The sequence below is a fragment of the Oryctolagus cuniculus genome, chromosome 2 (assembly GCF_051225735.1).
Source record: "Oryctolagus cuniculus isolate XC-2025 breed Fujian yellow rabbit chromosome 2, ASM5122573v1, whole genome shotgun sequence".
In the NCBI taxonomy this organism is placed as follows: Eukaryota; Metazoa; Chordata; class Mammalia; order Lagomorpha; family Leporidae; genus Oryctolagus; species Oryctolagus cuniculus.
In genome coordinates, this window is record NC_142868.1 from 164,568,361 (window position 1) to 164,580,510 (window position 12,150).

A 12,150-nucleotide genomic window follows, 5' to 3' on the forward strand; every position below is an offset into this window, starting at 1 on the left:
CTCCCAATTTCCTCTTTGCTATTAATGTCTTGCATTTGCCTGGTACGTTTGTTTATTTTAAATTTTTTTTTTAAGATTCACTTTATTTATTTGAAAGAGTTACAGGGAGAAGTAGACATAGAGAGATCTTCCATCCACTGGTTCACTCCCCAAATTGCTGCAGTGGCCAGGGCTGAGCCGATCCGAAGCCAGAAGCCAGGAGCTTCTTCCAGGTCTCCCACATGGGTACAGAGGCCCAAGCACTTGGGCCATCCTCTGCTGCTTTCCCAGGCCATAGCAGAGAGCTGGATTGGAGGTGGAGTAGCCGGAACTCAAAACGGCACCCGTATGGGATGCTGGCACTGCAGGTTGAGGCTTTAACCCACTGTGCCACAGCACTGGCCCCAGTTACCTGGTATATTTGTTACAGTTAATGAACCACCATTGACACATCATGACTGAAAGTCCATAGTTCACATTAGGTTCATTCTTTTTGTTGGCAATCCCAATATTTTAGTTCCCTTTAGAATCTTTTTTCCTGTCTCCCCTGCTTCTATATTCTTTCCTGGATCATGGTAAGATTTGTTTTCAAGGCCAAATATGAATATCAGTCTTTCTGCAAAGCCGCCTCTGTTTATTTTTGGAATGGGACTGGAAGGGAGGGAGCAGGCAGAACACAGAAGCAAACCAACATTTTGTCAGGTGCCATTTATCAGTGTGCCAAATAGTATGGAGACTCTTTAAAATCTCTCTGTAATCCTGCAGGATAGATATTATTACAGTGGTCTGTCCTTATGAGCAGTTTTAGTCACTGAACTCACCATGGTACAAAAAAATTAAATTAAAAATTCCAGGAATAAACATTTCATAAGTTTTAAATAACTTTTGTTATAATATATTATTATAATTTGCCTTTTTAAAAATTATATATTTATTTTGAAAGAGAAAGAGAGAGGGAGGTATTCCATCTGCTGGTTCACTCCCCAAGTGGCCACAATAGTTAGGTCTGAGCCAGGCAGAAGCCAGTGCTTCATCTGGGTCTCCCACATGGGTGCAGGGACCCAAGCACTTGGACCATCTTCTGCTGCTTTCCCAGGCCTTTAGCAGGGAGCTGGATGCAAAGTGGAGCAGCGGGGACGTGAACTGGTGCCCATATGGGATGCCTGCATCACAGGTGGCAGCTTAACCCAGTACGCCACAGCACCAGCCCTTCTATTTTGTTTTCAGGTACTGTTGTTGATCTCTCACTGTAGCTAATTAATAAGTTAAACTTTGTCATAGGTCTGTATTTCTGTATAGAAAAATACCAGTATTATGAGGTTTAGTACTATCCTTTGGTTTCAGGCCCCTGCAAAGGGCTTGAACATACCCTCATGGATAGGGAGCTGCTGTGTATGCCATTTACCACAGGGAAATAGGCTCAACAAGTTGCCCAAAGCCCCATAGCTAGAAATTGGCCTACACTATGTCTACCTAGTTCCAAAGTGCTTCCTGCCTCCCCCACCCTGCCCCCCAGCTTAAATACGATTTTGGCTCCTGAGCTAGACATTTAAACCCCAGGATGATAAGTTAGGGGTCCTAAAAGGGTACAGTGATGGTGTTTAGGAGGTGGACCTAGCAGGGGGTCTGTGGGGAGCAACTCGGACTAGACTGAGTTACTGGAATTAAGACTTATTCTATGCATCTGCTCTCCCACAATATGGCGCTGGGAGAGGAGGAAACAGCTTCCGCACAGCTGCCTCCAGTTCAACCAATAAACTGTAGGACTTGCTACTGATTGGAGGAGAGCAGCGTACTCGGCGTGTGGGCAGCCGAGTTGGGATTGGCGGAGGAGGACTATAAAGGAGGAGAGAGACGGCATGCACCAGGAACATCTAAGGGGAACATCTGAAGGAACACCTGTGCAGCCCCCGAGAGAGCCGGCCGGCGGTGTGCCGCTCCCCCGCGGAAGTGGGGAATGTGACAGGGGGAACCGCCCTTCCACGGAGGTGGAAGGGTCAGTAGCCAACCCGGGAAGAACCAGCAGCAAACCCGGGGAGGGCCGAGCAGACAAAAGAACAGCGCAGGGTCCTGTGTCGTTCCTCCACGAAGAGGGGGAGCGACAGGGGTCCCCAGGTCACTGGGAGTTGGCCCAGCTGCTCCCTCTGCTTCCTGACTCACTGCGTGATCTCTCCCCTGCACCAGCTCTGCCATTGCTGTCTACCACCCTCATCAGGGCCTCCTGATCTTGGACTTGATCCTCCAAAACTGTGAGCTCAATAAACCTCTCCTCCTGTGCCCACTTTGGCAGCACATATACTAAAATAAACCTCTTCTCTTTATAAAGTCAGTTGCCTCAGGAATTTTATTGTGGTAACAGAAGCTGAGGGCTGCACTCTCCTGTGTGGCTGGGTGCTTATCATTAATCTAGTGTTCCTGCTTCCTGCATCAGATGAGGAATCCCCTGGAGTTAAGAGCTCTGTGTCTCCACTCCAGACACAGAAGTTGGTACCTAACAGTGCAGCTCCTGAACCCACGGTGTATGTCCTGAAGGAGTTAATAAAGAAAGAGGCACCAAATATCAACATGGATTCAACTGGGCAAATGCTTGTTGGGTTTCTGCTCAGCACAGGGTTTGTTGGAGGGTGAGGTCAAGCGTAAAAGGGAAAGTGACGGTGACCTTACCGTGTAGGTTGTGAATCGCCAGCAGGCTGAGTCAGGGAAGCTATTGACTTTCCATTTTTCCAGGACTGGAATGTCATCTGCAAAAGACCAGGGACTGCTTTGTCTCTGCTGCAGTGCCTAGCACAGGGCCTGGTGATGACAGTTGCTTAATGCCTATTTGTTGACTCAGTGTTTAAATCCTGTTGCAAGTTTGGGACCACTAAAATGACACTGCACTCCTCAGAGATCCCGAGTGTATTCAGTTAGTCCTCCTCAGCCTGGCAGCTTTGGCTTCTCTGTGCTTGGTTCACTACAGTCCAGCATGATGGCTGTTTCCAAATGGTCCCAGGCCTGGACCCAGCTACTTTCTCAGCTCAGAAGTTCTCCTGGAGCAGAACTTGAGAAAAGAAGGGAAGAAGGAGAAGCTGACTGCCTCTTGCCACACTTTGAGAGCTGATGGACAAGTGACCCTTCCTGGGAACTGCCTGGCCCTGGCCCTGTGCCCTGGCCTTACCCCAAAGGATGGCCTTGTTTTTCTTGAACCCAACACTCTAAATGTCATGTGAGGATAGTTGTGTACTTAAATATTTTCATTAGCTTTCTGTCTTAAAGAAAAATACCTCCAAAACACTAGCCTGCTTCATACATTTGCCTACAAAACTTTTCTTTCTTCCCCCTCCCTCCGTCTTCACTTCTCCCTCTCCTTCCCTGCCCCATTCTCTGCCTGGACTTCTTGGACCCTGTCCCTCATCCCTGTCTCCTCTTGGTGTTTTTTTTTTTTTTTTTCCACCGAAGATCTCTGAGTGTACCTGTCTCTCCATTTGTTCCACATAAATGATCACCCCCCGTTCCTGGTGAATAACTGGGATCACAGTTATTATCTGGTGTGTGGCCAAGGTGACAGAATGGATGGACCTGTAGACTGATTTTCATAAGCCAGAGCTACCAAGCATTTCAAAAACAGTCTTGTTTTTGCCAGGTAAGGTGAGCAAATATAGGACTAAGTTTAAACAGCCATCTGGAGTTATTTTTGAAGTGATCGCTTCTAAATAAAAAGCATTTGAAAATCTCACAGCCTTCTTTACAAGTACATTCCAGAGTCATGTATTTTGCTGGTGTCTGCTGATTAATTACGATCCTGTGACACCATGAAAAGCCCTGGTGGTTGGTTTTGTGCAGCTGTGGAGAAAAGAAAGCAAGGCCCAGTGACTTTGCCAGTTCTTTCAGGACAGTGGGGATTGAGGCCGAGGGAGGTATTTTTCCCTCTGGCAGTCACCACATAAGAACAGAAGCCCCAGCCAGCCCCAGTTCTCCAGACTGTGTGCCGGGCGGTTTGGGTCCCTGCGGGGTGTGGTGAAGGAGTGACATCTGATCCTCCGCTCTGGAATAACACGTCCATTATTAGAGAGATCATTGCCAGCCTGCATTCTCCCATGCAGCTAACTTCTGCTTAGAAAAACAGAAGCAGTCAGAATTCATTTGGGTTCTCTAAACAGAAGGTGTTTGACATGTGTTTGGTGTGATGATTGCACGTGTCCCACCCAGGAAAACGTGCCACCTCGCCCGTGAGGTTCAGCTGTAGCGTGTTCTCTTATTGCTTCTCATGACTCCCTTCCTCATCTCTCAATTGTTTGTCAGCTGTGAGCCCAGCCCCTTGTTGATGGGAGAGAAAGAGAAGAACAAAATCGAATCTGGTTACGTAGGAAGAATCCTCTGCTTGAGTGAAGACTACAGTAGGGAAAGAAAACAAATGTCATTAAAACAGACTTGCTGTATTTATCTGTGCTCACTTTGCTCCACCCACCTCTTCCTCTTCATTTAGGTAAGAGGGCTGGAGACAAGGATTTCTCTCACACACATCTCTCTCCTCAGGGCCAGCTAAGGTCAAAGGATCTCTTCCCTACCCTCTGCTCGCCCACCCTCTACTGCAGATTCGTTCTCACAGACGCCTGGCGGGCATCATTGCTGCATGTGTACACACACCCTTTCACACAGTGTGTGCCACTTGACAGTTGAATCTGTGGTCTTCAGTCTAAATCTACACAGCTAGAAAGCTAGGATTTACTTGCTCTGTTTCTTTCTACTACTGCACTTATTCTAGGATACAATGCTGTGGAAAAGTAAGAAAGTGTGCCCCCTCTGCTCCTGACAGCTAAGGACAAATCTGCTCAAGACTCTAAATAGTTACAAATATCACTGCCCAGTATTTGCAAAGGCAGGCATTAGTGCCAACAGCGTACCGATGAACCCAGACTTGTATAAACTAATTTAGACTCTTGGATGGTTGATTTTTCCTACTTTGACTTTAAAAGGCACATCTTATTTTCATGTGAGACTGCTGACATAAAGATGTTTGCAACTGCTTTGCTTAAATCATTGTATAGGTTGTGTGTCGTTAGTAAGCCCTTGTAGCAAATGCTTGGTTGCAGAACAGTCACCAAGTGTTGGAATTGTGCAAAGAGCCCCAAGCTCAGGTACGGACTGTGGACCTAGGTTTCTCACCCACTGCTGTGTGCTCCAAAACTAACATGCGTTTCTGTAAAAAGACCAGAGCCACGTTCTGCATAGCTGTTTGTTTTCTCTGAAGGGACTATTTTGAGGAAACCTGAGAGGGAGGAACTGAGCATTGAGGAAAAATATATTTTCATGGTCCGATACTGCTTTTCTCTTTTTGGTTTAGGTTTTTCATTTGTTGCAAGCCTACTCAGACTCCAGACACAGAACGAATTCAGAGTTCCAGCAGGAGCTGACTGACATCACTGTTTGTACAAAAGCCAAACTCTGGCTGGCCAAGAGGTATGTTAAAACCCCACACAGGCAAGGAGTTAGCAGGGCTAGGAATGCATTGGAGAATTGCTGTTTCTAGTTGTGGGGAGTTTTAAAAGTCATTGGAATGAATTTTCTAAACTTACTGGAGTATTTATTCTTTTAGAACTTTGGGTTGTGGCAAAGAAAGAAAAATATTTTCTTGACAGTTTTGCAAAAACTGCTGAGTGACTGGGGGACATGTTCTATGGCTTTTTATCTGTCTACCAATCAGCGTGTTTTTATTAATATCTGCTATGTGCCTATTCCTGTGTTTGATATTATAACTATGAAAGGCAGTAACTGACTAAATTATGTGGTACAAACTCTTAGTGGCCATGGCAACTTGGAAATGAGACACTGGGGTAAGGCCTGAGCAGCTAGGTATGAATGGGAGGAGAGAATGGGAGTTCTGTTTTTAAGTGGAGAGGAGGGTGGCTTGGATTAAGCAAGGTGAAAAAGGGTGGAAGCATATTTTTTTCTTCCTCCTGGTCATTTTTATTTTGGAACTTAGAGAACATTTCCCATGTGAAAGATGAAGAAGGAAAAAGAATTTCTCAATTAGTAATAGTTAGGGAGTGCTGCCTGCAGCACACTGTTCCAGACTGATGTTGCAGACCTCTGATGTTGGTGGGACGATGTCAGAGCACAGCCCCCTGTACGCTCTCTAAGTCTCAGTAGGTCCCTGAGAGGCCCATGTGCTGTGTCTGGTTAAGACCCAGTATATCGGTTGTCTGATGTATGCAGCTCTCTTTTATTTTTAAAAATAATATATGCTTCTATTCATTTTTGTTGGACGGCTCATCTTAGATGGCAAGACAAGTAATGGACAGGCGGAGGCCTGCAGATCAGTTGAATTCAGCAAAGTACTGTCAAGTACCGGCCGCATGCCAGCCTTTGTGTCAGGAGATGTTGAGGATGCAAAGCCATAAAGGAACTGGTCCTGGCCTTACCTCCCAGCTGGTGGGAGGATATGTAAATAGATAACTTTTGTCCCATATGTTAAGTATAATAACAGATGTATGTAATAGGTACAGGAGTGGATCATAGGAAGAAGGGAAGGGCTGACACCGAACAAGCTGACAAGAGATGAATAGGATTTTGCCAAATGGCCAGCACAGGGAGGGCAATACCAGGTTTAGGCACTAGCATGGGCAGAGACGTGGTGGGATGAAGTGGCATGATGGATGGGGAGAACTATGATGACTTTGGACACGTGTGGCAGAGAGTGAGTCTGAGGAAATATGTGGAGGCCACATAGTAAAAGCTCCCAAAGGAAGCCTGTGCTGAAATGCAGCCAGTGCAAGTTCCCACTGGTGGGTATGGGTGTCTCAATGATTGTCTCAGTACCAGTAGCTTTGGACAACTCCCCGATGGGAAAATTCTGTAGTGTCTAAAATGCTGAAAAAGCTCATGTACTTCTCATTTTTAATCCACTTTTTGTTTTCTCCATTTTATTTGAAAATAGAAGTTGCTTGACCATAAACCATTTCCCTAACCCTCAAACCTTTTGCCTTCTGCTGGGTGCTTAGACAGCCACCCTGGGACATGTGTCCTGGATGAACAGGGAGGACTTGTGGCCACATTTGTACATTTACCAGTTTATCTGCCAATAGTCAGGTCTAGCTATTGTTTCTGGGGACCAGAAGTTGGGACTGTCCAGAAATCACCCTGTTGACCCTGCCCCGGGAATCCTACACTGCCACAAGGAGGAAGTGGCTGCCCTTTAGCTTGCTGCTCCTTCATGGGTCTCGTGGAAAGCATTACCACCGGCTTCCCGATCCATTCATTCCTCTTGGGTGGGAGTGACAGGCCAGCTGTCGAGTGGACCTCCGTGTTGTACGCCGCCTGGCGATGGTGTCCTCCTCAGCTGGAGAAGTCCTCTTGGCCTTTTTAAGCCTTCCCCTGTGGTTCCTGTTGCTTTTCATCATCAGTCTTCCCCGCCCCCCCTCCTCACTGCCCTTCTCTGAGTTTTCTCCATGATTTTTCAGCCCTAGAAAACAAAGGCATGAATCATTGCAATTCACTGGGTTTCTGTCTTCCTAGCCCGGAGTCCAAGAAAACCACTTCTCTGTTTCCAGTACAGTCAACTCTCTATTATCCAAGTGTGAATGTTCCGCTTCATGGGTGGTCTGTGGATGGATGGTTCCTAACACCAGGTTTCCTCTTGCTCCCCAAAACACTTTTACAAGTATTAATCAGGATGTGTTCTGAGCCTGGAATAGAGTTTGGAAGGAAAACATGCTGCCAGAGCACAGTGCATTCCAAAGCTTTGTGTCAGGTTTTCTATATTATCCACATCATCGACAGGGTAGCCTTCAGTTCCTGAATAGGAAATTGCAGAACCGCCCTGCCCTGCCCCTGAGATCCTCCTGCTGAGAGGTGTTTGTCTACACTGGGTCATTCCGTGCTCAGATGAATCCTTGTGGTCCCTTCTCAAAGCAGACCCTGCCTTCACTTTCTCACCTGGCTCTCCAAGAGATGTTAGGATGCAGAGTATTCCAAATTCAACTGCTGAAGAGGCTCCTTTATATCCCTCATAATTTACACATGAAAGAGGAATAAATATTCCTTTGAGCTTACTAAGGATTTTCTGTATCTTTTGAGTATAAGCTATGAAAAATGAATGCTCTTGCAAAAAAAAGTCGGTTTAAATTTTAGAACCAATGCCTTTTTTCTTCTATAATTTATTTGATCAATAGCCTGAGCTGAGTCGAATAAGTACAAAAAAGTTAGTGAATGTGTCATTTATTTGTCCTTTTGTTCCAAATTAAAAAAAAAAAATTCATTGGAAGTCATTGGATAACCAATTCAGTTTTTAAATTTTGACCCTAAAATTGAGGGCACATAAAATAAAGACTTTTGTCCTATATTTGTGTTTTGACTTTGCAAGATTAATAAGGATTTATACGAGGTGGTTTAGCAATAGCCATGGAGTTCCTGGGGAATTTTGGTGATGAACAGCCAGCTGGCAACATGGCCTGAGTAAAGGACTGGGCTCTCTGCTCTTGCAGGCTGCTTTTCATTCCAAGATGTCAGAGCCTTTATGGAAATCAGCTCATTAATCCTTCAAGTCCCTTCCTTCCCCTTTTTCCTCCACCCTCCCTCCTCAGTGCAGGTCGCTGTCTCTCATGGTGCTAAGGCAGTTTACCAACTACTGAAGGGAAGCTAAGCTGCTGACCCAGGCCAGGAACCCACCTAGGATGGGGATCAGCCGCTGGCCTGGACAGGCTGCCTGTGGGCACCGTGAAGGAGGAGCAGCCTCAGGCTGGGATTGCATGCCCGCCATTGTTCTTGCTGTTTGCAGATCCCAGCTGGGACAGTGGGCACAGGCCCTGCCTGAACAGGAAGGGCTTTTAGAAGCCTGGCAAGTAGGACTAAGAGGAGAAAAGATGTACCTTTGGTTGAGAGTTGCAATTACTATTAGAATCCTAAATTTTTTCAGAAATTAATTTGTTTATTGGTATGTCCTTTTATTATAAGAGGAAGAAAAATAAGCGTATGTACCCGTGTATGTGTGCATGTGTGTGCTACATGTGTAGTCCTTTTAATAAGCACAATGAGTTCAGTGTATTATTTGGACTGAATATAACAGAGAAATGATGACCAGAAAGAAAAATGTGTCCTTCTGAAGTTTTCTTCACTTATTGTCACTGAAATGTATGCTTATAATAGAAAATGATCAAATTGGAACTCACGCTGTGGCGTAGTGGGTAAGGCTGCCGCCTGCAGTGCTGACATCCCATATGGGCACCAGTTCCAGACCTGGCTGCTCCACTTCCAATCCAGCTCTCTGCTGTGGCCTATGAAAGCAGTGGAAGATGGCCCAGGTCCTTGGGCCCCTGCAGCCTTGTGGGGGACCCAGAGGAAGCTCCTGGTTCCTGGCTTCAGATTGGCGCAGCTCTAGCGATTTAGGCCATCTGGGGAGTGAACCAGTGGATAGAACACTTCTCTCTCTCTCTCTCTCTCTCTCTCTCTCTCTCTGCCTCTCTGTAACTCTGCCTTTCAAATAAATCTTTTAAAAAAAGTAAATAAACTACAAAACTTGAGAAAGAAGAGAATAAAAGTCTACTCTTCCCACAATCTAGTGGAAACCACTTTTTGTTTTGGAAACCACTATTGTTTAATGGTTTCATGTAGTTACTTCATCTTTTTCCTATGAGTGTTTTTTTACATAGAATAATTCTGTGTATGTGTTAGAGTTTCCTTCTTTCACATGGCAGTCAAAAAAGCATTACCTATTACATTAAAAGCTGTGACATGGCTGCTGTTGAAAACAGTATGGTGTTTCCTCAAAAATATGAGAATAAAATTACTATAGAATCTAGTAGCTCCATTTCTGGGTACATGCTCAAAAGAATTAGCGCAGCCTCAAAGGGCTATTTGTATGACCATATTCATAGCTGCATTATTCACAATGGCTCACACGTGGAAACACCAAGTGAGTGGATGATGAGTGGACAAGGAAGTTCCGACACAGGCTACGACGTGGAGGAATCCTGAGGACAGTTGTGCTAAGTGAGATGAAACAATCACGGAAGAACAAGTGCGGGTTCATGTTTTCTGCAGAAGGTACCCAGAGCTTTCAGATTCTTAGTCAGAGTAGACTGTCGGTTGCCAGGACAGGGCGGTTGTAGGGGGCAAGTATGGAGTTTCAGTATTGTAAAATGAAAAAGTTCTCAAGATTGATTGCACAACTCTGAACATGTGCTTAACATAACTAAACTGCACACTTTAAAATGGTTAAGACAGTAACTTATATATATATATAGCCCAATTTTTTAAAAAGATTAATGACAAATATTTAAAACAGAAAACTTTGTACACTATCACTCCTTTGAGATTATTGTCTTTTTTATGACAATTCTTTGTTTTCTTCCTAGTTTTACCACCCGTGCATCTCTAAACCAAAAATACCCCTGCCTGTTTCTGAATTACACATAAACTTTGAGAATATCGTTTCTTGAAGGTAGTATATTTTTGACATCTGAATAATCGTCATTTTTTTTTTACCTAGTTACTGATCTATTGTTCATCATTCAGGTTTTTCCTCATTTTTAGTGTCCTGAATAATGTTCCAGTAAAAATCTTTCTGTGCAATTGTGTGTATGTTTGTGTGTGTGTGTGAGTGTATGTGTGTGTATACACAAGGATACTTCAGAAAGTTCAAGGAAAATGGAATTATATACAAGTTTAGGGGCCAGCACTATGGCTCAGTGTATTAGGCCACTGTCTGCAGTGCCAGCATCCCATAAGGATGCCAGTTCAAGTCACAGCTGCTCCACTTCCAATCCAACACCCTGCTAATGCACCTGGGAAAGCAGCAAAAGATGGCCCCTGCACCCAGGTGGGAGACCCAGAAGAACCTCCTGGCTCCTGGCTTCCACCTGACCCAGCCGCAGCTGTTACAGCCATTTGGGGAATGAACCAGCAGGTAGAAGATCTATCTGTCTGTCTGTCTGTGTCTCTCTCTCTCTCTGTATTTCTGACTTTCAAATAAATAAATAAACAAATCTCTTTTTTTAAGAAAAAGATAAGTTTATTTTGGTACCAAAAATTTTAAAATCTGTGCATAGTTTTTTGATGGTATGCATTTTCTGTGAACTCTTTGAAGATCCACTTATGTTCATGGGCAAACTTATCTTTAGTTTCATGTTTCACAGACTTTTTTTAAAAAGATTTATTTACTTATTTGAAAAGCAGAGGCAGAGAGAGAGAGAGAGAGAAAGGTTTTCCATTTGCTGGTTCATTCCCCAAATGGCCATAACAGTCAGAACTAAGCCAGCCCAAAACCAGGAGCCTCCTACATATCTTCCATGCAGATACAGGGGCCCAAGGACTTGGGCCATCTTCCACTGCTTTCCCAGGTCATAGCAGAGAACTGGATCAGAAGTGGAGCAGCCAGGACTCGAACCAGCACCCATATGGATGCCAGTACTGCAGGCAGCAGCTTTTACCCACAGCACTGGCCCCTCCACAGACTTTTTGAAGTACTCTCATATCAGTGTGTGTGATTGTGGGTTATTACCTTAGCTTTGATTGCCAGGAGTCGACTAAATTGATCAAGAGGATATAACGATGTTTAAAGGTTTTGATAGACCCCAGATTGTTTTCCAAAAGGGGCCTGTCAGTTCATCTTCCCAACAGCAGTGCACAGGAAACTACCTCCAAAATTTTAACTGAGATTTTAAAAATTAGATTAAGGAAACTTACTTTTTGAATGCCTGCTCTGTACCAAGTTCTGTATGGGAGAGATTTATGAATGTTCTTTCATGAGCTCTTCTCAAATCTCCTGTCGTGTAAGGAAATGTGGTTTTCTACAGTGCAAACAACAGGGAGACACCCAGTATATAAGACACCTGGTTTAGTTATCATTTCAGCTCGCATGAATTAACAAACAAGTCATGCCAGTGTAGTGTGTCTCAGCTAGTTGTGCCTACAGCACAGAAATGCCATCCCTCAGCACTGGGTCATCTCGGCTGTTTAATAAGGAGTATCCTCTGGGTATTGCTCTGGCTGCCGCTGAGGCCCTGGCTTACTGTGCACCCTCAACCACAGGGCTCAGACTGACAGTGCATTCCCATCAATTTGGCCACAGACCTGACTTGTTGGAATTCTGCAAGTTTTAAAGTTTTTTGAAAAAATTATAGTAAGCCAAGATTTTGAGCTCCTTTTTAGAAAACCTGGTAGCACCAGGCCCAAATTGCCACATGGCTGCAGTGG

General features: G+C 44.7%; 1 protein-coding gene across 1 annotated transcript in view; it reads left to right on the plus strand.

Annotated features, from left to right (window-relative positions):
* The first annotated feature begins 1,942 nt into the window (after positions 1 to 1,942).
* The window catches only part of LOC149128124 (tRNA (32-2'-O)-methyltransferase regulator THADA-like), a 110,488-nt gene continuing 100,280 nt past the window's right edge, over positions 1,943 to 12,150 (plus strand). Inside the window, 2 exon segments of the mRNA XM_089326479.1 lie at positions 1,943 to 1,975; positions 5,303 to 5,418. The gene's annotated coding sequence lies outside the window, so the exon portion shown is untranslated.